Source organism: Falco biarmicus, chromosome 12 (genome assembly GCF_023638135.1).
Source record: "Falco biarmicus isolate bFalBia1 chromosome 12, bFalBia1.pri, whole genome shotgun sequence".
Lineage (NCBI taxonomy): Eukaryota > Metazoa > Chordata > Aves > Falconiformes > Falconidae > Falco > Falco biarmicus.
In genome coordinates this window covers 16,886,770-16,900,290 of record NC_079299.1, presented here as the reverse complement: position 1 = coordinate 16,900,290, position 13,521 = coordinate 16,886,770, and the positions used below count along the sequence as shown (strand labels likewise).

At 38.6% G+C, this 13,521-nt stretch overlaps 1 protein-coding gene across 4 annotated transcripts in view; it reads right to left on the bottom strand.

Moving 5' to 3' along the window:
- SOCS5 (suppressor of cytokine signaling 5) overlaps positions 1–13,521 on the bottom strand; it is a 94,101-nt gene that overhangs the window by 75,731 nt on the left and 4,849 nt on the right. The gene's annotated exons all lie outside the window — the stretch shown is intronic.

Genomic DNA, 13,521 nt, shown 5'->3' with positions numbered 1-13,521 from the left:
AAATGAACATTTAGTGTGTGATGAGAAGAGAGATATGCAGAGCTCATCTTTTGCATTTAGTCTGTGCTTTCCCTTTCTTTTACTAAGGTCATCTAGCATTTACCTCTGCTTTTCCCCTGGCAAGCTGCCCAGTTTTTTGGCCAGTTTAAGGCTATGATAATACTGTAACATTGTTAATAATTGGTAAAGGCGTTTCGAGGCAGTACTGCAGCAGTGACTTAAAGGTAGGATTTGCATGAAGAAAATGTGACATGAGCTGCAGGCAATAAGTTCATACAAAAGAAAGGTAAATTATGGAAAGTATAAAAACTGCTTTACTCAATCTTCTTCAATAAATTACATCTTCTTTTGCTCAGTTTCTCTAATATTGGAAAATTTCCTTCCTCTCAAATAAATGCTCATTCTTTTTTATCATTGCTTTCTGAGCTGCAGCCTTTTACTTGTGAAACTGAAAGTAATGACTTATCCAGCGCTTTTGCTGTGACTCATTTCATTCAGGGATCATGGCTTCTCGATTTTGCTCTCATTGCAATTCATATGCTTGGGAAGAGGTTTCTCTACTGCTGCATTCTGCATGGGAGACCTATCTTCCCAACCCTTCACCTCAGCACACTCACTACTTGTAAACTTGGGATTTGATTTTTCAGAGTTTGATTTTTTTTCTGTATAACAAATCCATGTCATTTGTCAAAACACAGAAAAATGACCTTACGAGTATTGTCAGACTTCACATTTAGAAGGGAATGTCACTGTGCCTTGATTTGCAATCAGTAAAACAATTAAACAAATCAAGCTTAATTCTAGAAATTTATTACATTGTGACCGAGACTGAAATTGGTCAGAACTCAAACTCGGTGAAATCTCAGTGACATTCAGATCCAGGTGAACAGTTTAAGACTGGAAATGAACCCGAGTCACAGTTTTTAATCCAGAGCAGAACTCTCACTTTCTTGAGTGGATGGAAAAAGAAAGGGCAGGTCTGGATGCAACCCCCAACTTCCTCTTAGAACTCCTGTTTCTTCAGAGTAACCCCACAGGTTAACTGTAGGTTTCTTCATTAAAGCCACGTTCAAGGGTTGGAATGTACCCCTGCATTTCCCATTTGGCAAATTTCTCTTTGGCTCTTTGGGCTGTACGGCTCATTTGTTGCATTACAACTGTAAATCCTTTTAGAGCAGAGCTTTCTTCTCTAAAGTCAGATAGTCCCTTTCCAGTAAAAGGTCACCTCTATCCTTTTAAGTACACTTAGTGATGCTGTCTTGGTGAAGATCACAAGATGATGACCATCAGGAATATTGACAGGTTGTCCCTTCATAAGCACCATGTACTTCTTGTAGGTTCTTTTTTTTCTGTCTTATTGCAAAGATCTGGTTTTCAGTCTTGGATGTTCTCCCGAATAAAAGGAAATATAATGGGAGATAATAGTAAAGCGAATAAAGGAGGAAAAAATGCTGTGAGTTCTTAATGCCCATTAAAATACCCTTAAAAGAATATGTAAAGCAGCAGTTTCTTAAGAAGGTAGTTGAGGAGGACAAAATGCGAAAGCAGTTGTACCTGTGGCATAAAGCAGTCCAGAGATGGAAACTCTAGATATCCACCAAAAGTGATAGTTACATGTATATCTGTAGCTAGATAGCTGAAAGCTGATGGCCTAGTAAGGGGTAAAGCTGCTGCTCTCCTTTAGACATTCATAATTCCCACTGAAGTGAATGACCATAGCAGGAATATTGCTCATGTAAACACTGTGCAAGCTACACCAAGGAAGCATCTCTACCCAAAGTCAGACAAACAATCCAAATTTTACATTCACTGGTTCAGTCTTGAGATCCTTCTACAACTGAAATTTCTGCTGCATTTGTTTACTAGAATGACACTTCAAACAAACCAGATGATTTTTTTCTCTCTGGTAGAACTTCTTTTTTTTTTTTCCTTCAGCCATACACTTTGTCTCAGGCAAAGCTAAGCACATGCTGCTTAGCTAAAGCTGTCTCTGTTTATGGCCTCAGTACTTCCTCCACGTGAATCCTTGGCAGCTCGAATAATTTGGAATGTGCAAAAACATATCTGCCTGCTTTCCTGCTTACCAAAAATCCTACTTGTGATCCAGACGTGCATAAACTGTGCTTCAAAGTAGACCGATTAATACTTTGAATCACTGTTTTAATTATGATTTAATTTGGAAAATGGAAATTCCTGACTTAAATAGTTTATCATTTTCTATTCCCATTTTTTTACTTCCTGAAAAAAGTTGGATTCTCATTCATCACTAATCTAGTGTTAATTTTCAGCAGTATGTAGCCTCTACATTAAATTGGGTCTTCTTTCTGCTAATCAGTAAGACACGCTCTCTACATACACAAGCACTTATTTAACATAACATATATTTATTCAGATTTAAAATGCTTCTATTTTATGATGCTAGAAAAAGGTAGCTGATATTTCTTAGAGCTGATTTCTTTTTGATTCCTGATTAGTGTTATGCTACGTTTAGGTGCAAATTGGAATTCAAATATAATACAAACATTCAGAATACTTAAGTAGTGTTTTGTTAGCTGAATAAAATCAGGTTAAATTCCTAGCTATAGGAATAAAAAGGCTTGTCAAAACCAAATTTTCATTCAAAATGTCACTTTATCTTCATGAACTGGATGACTGTTCCTGGGTAATCCATCCTTCACAATGTTAAAAGTAATTTTATCCTGAAATGGTAGAAACTGAATTTCTTGGCTTCTTAGCATCTCAGCTGTAAAGCACCTCTACATGTACCCTATTTACAACTACCATGCTTTGTGTGTCTCTCTTCTTGATGACCTATTCAGAATTTCCGATGCTGTATTGAATTTCCTACTGGTATTAATAGGAAGACATGCAGGCTTGAGAACCACAGCTCAAGAGCTGTGTTTACAGTGCTTTGATTTTCACCTTTACTGCTGTGACCATGGGCAGCCCTGTAGACTTGGCACAGAAAGCCTTTTCAGTCCTTACTTTATTTAGACTTCACCTTTCTATCCACGATCGCTCCTACTAGTCATTCAGCACTTACACCCTTTCTTTTTGCAGGTATGCTTTGATACTTATGAAGAAAGTGGTTGCACTATGCAAGCTTGCAAGGTAACTGAATGGATATAGACAACCAGATCTGTGGAATACTAGTTAAGGTGCAAGAGGCAAGTCTAATTTTCAGAACTGACACTTAGGGTGGTGAACCACTCAAAGGGACAGATTCACAGCTAGGACTGAAGTCTTGATACTGTGGCAGTGCTGTGCCAACTTTGAGCCACGAAAAAAACTGGCAGATAGCTTTGCAGTGTCTCCCAGCCTGAGGAAGTGGAGAGACCTCCAGGGAGCAGCGGCAAGGTACACACATGAAACTCCATCTCAAGTTCTGGGAATACCTTTCCCTTCTCATGGGAGGCAAAGGTCTTTTACATACAACAGGAACAGCGACAATGATAGATTGTGGTTTGTTTATACCTGTAACAAACATTATGACTATTCATTTATTTTTTTTACAGAATTAGGGTTTACATAATATGCTTTTATTATAGTTTATATAGTCATTTGCAGCTTTTTCATGGCAGGACTGTTTCATGCCACAGAAATGCTATCTTCTGACGGCATTTTGCAGACTTCTTGAAAGCTTGCACACACAACACTTTCCATCGTCTACAAACAGAAAGAGATTGGCAGGAGGGTGTTCTCTGTCAGAGGTACTTAACTGAGGAGCTGGCACCTCACCCTGAACTGAAATAGCTTCACAGGCACGCTGCAAATACTTTCCTATTGCTCAGACTTCTCAGTGGGGAGGGACTTGGCAGGAAGCTAAGGTCTGTATGAGGGGTAGATTCTGTGATCTGTTTAGTTAAGATCTAACCACCAAGCGTACATATTTTACTGGCAGCTGCTGACAGCCCTGCTGGTCATCTGCTAGATTCGTCAGATTAGTTTTGTAAACAGATCAGGGGCACCTGTAACTTTCAGACTAGTGCCTCCTTCTGGATAGAAAAAAAAAATTCTCACAAGTGAGGAGCTGTCCTTTTTGCTGAAGGGGCTGAGGCTATCAAATAATGAGCATACTCCCTATATTTGGAAAAATGGCTCACAAGCCAAAGAGCCCAAAATAATAAAGTGTATTCCAGTGACCCTACTATATTCCTACTGTACTCTGAACTGCAGCGAATACGTGATATTGGAGGTTGCTTTATAGTTGTGGTAGCAAGGCTGATAATGCATTGGAAATAGATCACACTGGTAAACTATGATCTCTCTATTTTGGCTGACAGATGTCTTGAAGAAAAAGCAAAGGCATTCATATACTGACCTTAGAAGATTGTAACTACATGTATAACCTACACAGATTAAAATAGGTGGATGCTGGTGTAACTCTGGCCTGACAAAGGCCAGTCTGGAGGGGAGAAGCAAATGGGTTCAACCACACTTGAACCACAGAATGAGAGGCATGTACTTCACTGGCTTATGCTAATAAGGCTGGGAGCCCCTAATGCCTTCTTTGAATGCAACCCAGAACTGTCGTAACAGTCACGTAATCTAAACTGCAATAGCAGCTAAGTATTAAAAAAAAAAAAAAGCAAAAAAATTTCCCCAAAATAGTCTGACAGACAATTCTACAGAGAATATAGTAATGGTAACTAGTATGTAAGGTATTATTAATAGGCCTGGATGTCTAACCGATTTTTAATCAGATTACGTAAGGTGGTGTACAATCATTTATATTCACTAATAGTCAGGACAACACCTTTTTAAGTACTCAGAGCTTTAGAGTTGCCAGCCTAGTACTCCTCATAGCACTACACTTATGGCTTTCCAAAGCATTAAAGAAATTCTAGCACACAAGCTCATAGTTATTTCACGTTAGAATTTCATTGCATGTACCTGAAGTGCAGTAGGGCCATCTCAATGTTACTTCACAAGTATGGCAGCAAAAACAGGGCTCGCAAGACCCCGCTTTTCTTCTAGTTTAAGAGCAGTTTACGAAAAGATTACTCTTGCAGTCACTGAAGCTCTGAAACCTACTGGGGTGCCCACAGTTGTAGAAGTGAAATAATTCCTGGTGGTTAATCATAATGCCTGCTATTAAAAAGTCAGGAACAGCTACAGAGTCCTAGTGTATCACTGTTGTTTCCCTTTGAGAGATTTTAGGGGAGATTTTTAGCCAGCTCCCAAAGCTGATTTTGCTAATGACCCAGATACCAAGACCTTGGTGAAGTCACTTGCAGCTAGCTCCACAAAAGAGACTTCAGTGTTCCAGTGCTTCATTGCGAGGCCAGCTCATGTGCAACGGGAGCTTCAGCCTTGAGATGGGCACTGCAGCTTTCCTGCACAAAAGCATGTGAGTTGTTGGGGCCTGAACGATGAGATTCTCAAAAAGCAACAGTCTGAGTGAGAAGCTACCTAAGCTGTGTTAAGGCCTTAATGCTTAAAGGCTCCTAGGTATCAAATGCACAAGAAGAGGAATATGACTTCAGCCAGACTTTAACTACGAACTCCATTCTAGAGATACAAGGTAGATCATTCTTATAGGAAAGGAATACACAGTGGGTGATATGTGGGTTTTCTGATTAACCGAAGCATGTTTAAATATTGACTACTGAAAAAGAGCAGTTCACTTCAGAGCTGTTCTCAGAAGTTAAGAATGATACTCCTATGAACTTTTATCCAGACTAAGAATATATTAGGACATTAAACTAAGGCTGAACGTTGAACAGATCACTTTGTGGACACATACGTATGGTATTGCTCAGTGTTGACAAACAGCAGGACAGCCACCAGCATCATTCTTACAGTCTTGCAAGAAGATCCAAAATCCAAAGAAGAATTTTCTTATACTGATAAAGAATTAAATGCAAAAGGATTCCAAATCACAGTTTGACGGCACTAACAGTAAAAACAATTGCCAGACACTGATTACCATATGTAGTGTGTTTCTGTTACGTTTGGAGAATCTGTACAAGAGAAACAGCTATTTCACAGCTTTGTTCTCATGCCTTGTTAGCACCTTCCAGTCTCCTAAAATTCTTGCTAAAGGATAAAAGTATTGAATTCACAGCTACTCGACAAAAACCAGACAAGGTGTTCTTTCACTGTTCACAGCATAATACCACAGTTAACATTTTACTAGCTGAAATGTAAAATGACCTACTCATCTCCCCACAAGAAATCAAAACCAAACCAACTCATCCTGACTACTAACAAAGTCTACAGAAGACAAAATTAACACCCTATCCCCGAAGACACTCAGGCACTACCCACATTTCAGTAACAGCTGGATGACCACACACCTTTGAGGATCCAGTTCCTGAGGATTCTGTCCCTTTTCAAAGGATTCTATAGGTTACTTTCCAAAAGGTGCTTTGATTAAAAAAAAAAAAAAAAGTCTCCCCAGCCAGCATTCCCCCTGTTCCTCCCAGAAGATACCAGACTGATGTAATCTCCTTCTACACTGTCCTCTATCCTTTCTGGCTGGCAAAATTAGGGTGCAAGCTAAAATTCCCAGCTGGCATAGCAAGACAAGCACCCCACAGGGCTTCAGAAACTGCTGCCTGGTAAGCTGCCCTTTGGAATTCATAGCCCACTGGAACAACAGCAAGGGCATTACGTGCCTGTTCCTAAAAGTCATATATAGCAGAAATTTGGTTAAGTGGACTACAATGAAGTATGTCTAAGTGGCTGCAGAGAGCCATTCACCTCCTGAACTGCCTCTTTCCTCCACATGAATGCTTCTATATCCTGAAATTAAGACTCTCAAATACACAGAAACGTTATGGGGCCTTCTGCAGAATTCAAAGAAGAGAAAAAAGCTGTATTTTTTTAGCTCTCAAAAAATATTTGTAATCCTTCTCCTTAACCTAAAGTTATTTCCTAGGACAGACTGGAAAAGGGTTGAATGATATACTATATCATGCAACGATGCCATGCAAAGTATACATTATACTAAGTCAGTACTGCACTATCAGGCTGTTTCAATATATGGAAAATGCTCAGTCATCAGTTAGCAGGCTGTCTCATTGCTCTCATTGAAGGTAATTTATTTATCACTAGTGGAAATTCCAGCTCAGAAGTCTTGTTTGCTACTTTTTGAAGGGAATACAGAACCAGCAAGGTAACATGATGCAGTTTCTTTAGATCTCTAAAATCAAATAGTCTTTCCAGGTCCTTCTGCATAGGGAAAAGATCAGCTACTGTTGTATCTCTATTTACCTGCTAGTGGCAAGCTTAATTTTTATTAAAGCTTTATTGGAAATAAACCTGCCAGTAACAGTAAATCAGACAATGGTATTTAAAAAAATGCCAGCTGTTCTAAATGCCACTTTTTATGCCTTATTCATAGAAGCTTGATGTGAGCATCCATTCTCAAAGAAACCAATTAAATGGAATTAGGTCCCTACCTACCTTTAAATATTTGCACGTCTGAACCAAAGTAGGAGCAATACTTGGAGGAAAAGATACTGTTCTACATCAAGAAGTGTGGCAAAATCTGCCTGTTAACATGAATTTGAATCAAAAATTTATCTTTTAGAGATATTTGGGTTTTTTTCTTATCAGATCATTGATTTATTTTAATACTTGCTCTTTCTTCAGCATTCTTAGTTTTACCAGTTTTATAAATGTAACATTTTTCACATGCAAATGTACTTTGAGATTTACTTGTGGGTTCCTCAATGCACTGTAATCCTGTTGACCCATCTTATTGAGAAAATGTTGTCCTGCAACAACCTGGATATGCCTTAATCTTTGGCAGAATTGGGATAATGTGTCATAACCCATAGATGTCCAGATAAGAACTGGCTAAACTGATAGTTTTATGTATGAAATGTTCAATAACTATCACATTTCCTGCCTAACTATAATCATCGCTGAAAGCTGAACAATTATAAGGAGAAAGTGTTTACACAAATAAGACAGCTGTATAGCCTGAAGTATTAAGGGCCGGTGGGGAAAATTACATACTCATACAAAAAACGTTATGGAAAACTGTTTGAATGGACCTCAAGGTAAAAAAAAAACCACCAACGTACCAAAACTATGCTCTGTTTGTTTTCCAAATAAACTGATTCATTAAAGGGGTTCTTGTGTCAAACTCTTAGTCTGCCCTGGTCATACAGGTATTGAAAGTATTACACACACAAAAGACACACAGAGACCAGACATCTCCTAGCAATCTACATATGCCGAAGTTTTTTTGAAAGAATTCTAACCCCAACCTGACATCAGCTTCCTCAGCAGCCTTGGACAGATCAGCTGAATGGTTCTTGTTTATCTATCTTGTGTGGCATTATGAGAGAAAATTAACACTTACCGAGTGCCCAATGACAGATGCATGCGCCTGTGCTACACACACTTCTACTGTTGCCAGTACTACAACTTCCTCTCTCCATCCAAGCATCGATTTTTCATTTCAAATATAAAGGCAGGAATGAAGCCAGAGCATATGGCACTTTATGGTAGAGCAGTCTTTATAAAATTGCATTTCACAGCTAGCGTGTGACAAGCACACTTGTCAAAACCTGGCTAGCCTATATATTCACCTCCAAACAATCTTCATGACCTTGCCACATGCAGTCTTATATCGGAAAGGATTTAAAACTTTTTATTTGCTTAAATAAACTTCACCTTTAAAAAAACCTGTCCCTGGCCTCCAGCTGTTTCTGAAAAAACAAACACCCCAATCTTCAGAAATCTTTTACAGAATAAAAAGACATGGAGATTGCAAGCTAGTGTATATCCTTAATATTTGCATGATCATCTGTTTTTAATTTAGCTAATATAAATAATTTTAAATGTTTTCTCTTTTATAATGAATGTATGTGACAGTCTTTTCTTCATGGGTTTCTTTTCTTCATGTACCATAATACCTGGCTGTCTGTTTTTATCTCAGTGCAACTATCAATGCTGCACTTACTCAAAGTTCAGCAGGAGCGTATGCTTATATGTTAGCCACGTGCAGAGAGGTAGATATGATAAGAAATCTGGATAAAACAGAAAGAAATAGGGGTGAATATTACCAACAAAATCTTAACAGATCAATTGTTATCACCTAACCTTCCTCCTAACCTTTTAAAGATTTCTGTGAAACCCTAATAAGTAGAGACTACCTGAAAACCAAACAAATAGGTCTGAAAATCAGTAGAATAACTCTTCCCTTATATCACTTTTGCTTACTTCCCATCCTTCAGGAAACAATGATTTTGGAAGCCATAAAAGGAAGCTGTTCATCACTGAAATGTCATGTCATCACTTCTTCAAAAGCCTTCCACAGAAAGACAGAGATTTAAGACGCCAGAGTAAAGTCTTTGCTTAATCCAATTAGCATTTAAATATTTGAATCAATAAGAGACGGCAGTTGGACTGGGCTCGATGCCAACTCTGAGAGCCATGCCTTTTGTCACATGTGGTCTCAGTTGCACTGATGTGTTACTGAAGAGTAGCAAATGCATCAGAATAGTCAATGTCCATGACACAATCTGGGAGCTGTATAAACTTAAAATCTTTATCTTCTATGGAAGCAGCAAAAGGAGTAACAAGATTAACAACAGGGAATGATTTCCTGAAGACTCGACTCATAACGATATATTTAAGATGCCTACGATGAGACCCATTAACTGGTAGAAAATGGCAACTGTGAGTTCTGTGTGTTTGCACATTACCTGAAACAGTTAACAGTACTAATATTTAATCATCATAACCATGACAAGGCAGAAAAAAAACCCCACCTCAACATTTGTTTTCCCTATACCATTTGGAAAACAAGCATATAGTAAGTGCATTTGCTGGAAGTGCTTATGCTTAATGAATCACCAACATTGCTAAATTCAGTGCAGAGACAGAGACACACAGACACAAAGGAGAAGTAGTTTCTAGAGGTTTTCTACTAGAAAGCCCATCTGGAAATGTCTGCTTAATTAGGTGGTTATTTGGCCATCAATTCAACGGTGCCTAAAAAATTTACTTGCTTATTTATCGTAAATGATGGCAGCAAGGCAAAAAAAATAAGCATCGTAAGTGTCTTCATGAACCATGTAAGAAAGTAATCTTTACCAGCAATACCCACATGGAGAATACTCCACTCAGCTCTTCCTTCAGTTTCTTGGCAAGATTACAAACAAATTCTTTGAGGTCTCTTTAACACATCTGTTCCTGTTGCTCTGAAGTGGATGAAATAAGCACTCCTGGTCAACAGAGAACTCAGGCATTCTGCAGGCATTTGCCAGACATGACAAACACATGTGTACCTCATGCACGTTCTGTGAAGTAAACTATGGCCCCCACCCATAAAAGTTGATGAAAAAATCAGCTTCTGATGAATTTCAGATGGTAACTTTTTCTTCCATAAAAGCACAAGTCTGGAAGGAAGATAAGCAGTTCAAAACCAATTGGTCTTCACATGAAGCACATTTGTAATCCTCACTAGAAAAAACATTTGGCTCTGTTATTTGTAAGGGCTGTCACCATGCCTTATCAGATTGTCCAACCAGTTTGCTGACTGGGAGAGCGAAAATATTTTTGCTTAATAGCAAACCTCAGCTGTGATGCAGCCATGTGTTCATTCCCTCGTGATATTCAGTGTGAGCTCTCCTGCCACCAGGATTCCATTTAGCACCCTGCAACATTTTTTTTTTCTTAAACCAGTCCAGTGATGTGGTACAATAATGTAAGCGAAACAGATCCCTGCATGACCCCATGTGCCCACTGAGCAGATAGTTCTATTACAGCAGCCAGTAAGTCAGTGACTGGGCAGCAACATCCCAAAAACCACTGTTGGATTCTCCAAGGTTCAAAGCGAATGACAGAAAGGGGCCCATCTTTAGGCCATATATACTTACAGGAGATCAGGAAGCCCAGTTTCAATCCAGGGAAAACAATGACTTGTCTGAGGGGTTTTTGTAAGACTTTATTAGCCCCAGAATCTTATTTGCAGTGTAGAGGCCCTATCACAAACTAAATTTTGCCATACCAGATGCTAATAGCCACAGCTCCTGCTCTTGGCTTACCATCTTTCAGTGAATAATGAATCTGTCCTGCTGGGGATTCTTTCTATGTCTGGGAAACTTAACAGCTTTGTTTTAGGGAAATATAGCAACACAGTTCGCTGCACTACTTCAAGCAGCTGCTTAATTCAATCTGTTGTTCTTTAATTCTTGCATATACCTCTTATGTCCACTGATAATACAAAGGCACCTGTCATTCTTGCCCAGAATTTATGACTGTGAGATCAGCAGAGTGTCCTGGTCTAAGCGTCTCTGGGCACAGCGACACTCAGTTTGTAGAGAACTGGAATATTTGTGCAATCTGAGGCACTGCAGAGGGGTGGGCTGATTATATAGGGTGATACATAGGTGCAACAGACTTACCATCCGAAAACTATATCTCTTACTTTGCTAAATAAGAGATTTTGGTATAAGTTTGGCCATTCTCAAGAAAAATTGAATGCAAGGTGGTCAGTGACATCTCTGTATATAAGACAAAGTCTTTCTTGTTATCCTTCTGATGATGAATAAACAGAATAAACCTAAGAAGGGAAAAAAACCCACCACATTTCTATAAGTAAACAATTAAAGTAGTCCTAATGCTTTGGGACAGTATTGCTGAATGACTATCCTGGATGTTCCTTTCATCAGCTTCTACAGCAGAAAGAACAGGGTTTAAAACAAAAAAAACGCAAACAAAAAATCACAAAAAAACCAACATGGAGAAGAATGTGAGAACACCATAACAGAATAAGGACCCTTCGACAGTTCCTGCTCGATTTTCATCTGACTGGCTGTTACAGGCACAGTAACATTTTTATAACTAATCTGTTCTTTCAATAATCTACGTTGAAATGTTGCTCACACTTAGCTCAGTAATAGCTCTGGCCAATGAACATGCAGAAACAGTGAAGCCAGTATAAGAATCCAGCAGTACTGAAGAAAATTCTAATCCTACTAAATCTGGCAACACAAATCTCTTATGTAAACTGTGATTTAGAGGACAATCTGATCATCTGGGAACATTAATGTGTTTGCAGTACACAAAACAAAAATGGCAACTTTCCATTACAGATTTTCTTTTGTTTTCCATTGCATAATGTCTCAGGAAAGGCATCCATTGCTAACAAAATATTTTTGGTATCAACAAAAATGCTTTTATATGACAATTTCATTATACTGAAACTGTATTTTATGTTAGTTTTGTATCTTAGGATTGTATGTTAGTTTCAAAGCTAACCTTAAGTGCTTCTTTGCCAAGATTGCCTTGAACTGTGGTGCATCTCAGAGGTGCAGGATAGGGCTTATGATCTAAATTTAAAGCAACGGGTGTCCAAAACAATGTTCCGAAAATGGGCTTTTCCGGAAGTTGGCTGTTACATCAGCAAATTTTACAGATCTCAGAAACTGAACCCCTCACAAGGCTAAGAAGGTTTGAGAGCTACAGATGGAAGATCCCAAGCATGTACAAACCACCAGAACAACAAACCGCTGTTTGTATCCACTATTAAAAAAAAAAAAACACCAACATACAAAAAAACATCCAAACAAAACATGTCCTCCTTTTCCAACAAAAATACATTCTGACATGCAAAAGCAGCTGCCCAGTAATAAGATACAGGTGCACGACAGCTCTATTCACAAAGTAACTATGAACAATGGATCATATTATTTAAATCCCTGTTGTTCTTAAAATCAGTTACAAAATGAGGTAAGAGTTCATTCAGTGCCACTGTTTACAGAGTGCAATAAATATTCAATTCATACCATGTATTCAAGAATTACAGTCATGCTTTTGAAATCGAGATACTGGCAAGTTTTAGGAAGACAAGAAAAGAAGTTTTATTCACAGAATAGAAAAAAAAAAAATCAATCTTACAGAACACACCCATGAAGGGTGAAAAGTTCAGAGTATCAGAGAATCTGCCACCTGAAAACGCCACACACACCGCTGACAAGCACTTGCTGCAAAACTTGAAGCCAATTATAGACATTTTCTTTTCATCCCTATAAAGGAAGTGCCATAGAGATGTACATTAATGTTAAAATTCTTTGATGTGTTTGGAAAAAAATGGCCACCGCCACGTGGAAATAATTTTGGAGGTTGCCAGCTATCACCAGCTACCTAGCCCACATACCTCCATTCAATTGTTAAGGTAACTGAAACTTTTAAGAAGAACAGCAGCAGCACTGCTCACTTCTTTGGGGAGACGCAGCTCATTCCACTATCCTGACAAAGCTTCTTAGTAAATATAAAATGCTGAAAAGAATTACCATTTTAGCGGCTGCAGGATGTGAACGCATTTGGAACAAGGAACTTTGGTGACAGATGCCCAATAATGGATAGTTAAGGGTAACAGGAAATGTCAGACAACCCCCTTTAGAGGACTGCTTCCAGTGCAACCACAGCATGGCAGGAGCTAAGAGCAAAGAGAATAATTATATCCCCAGTATTCTTTATTTTCTCCCACTAACACATAGAACAGTGATTGTTCAATCTCCATTAGTCATGCAGTTGTCTCAGTAATAGATGTAA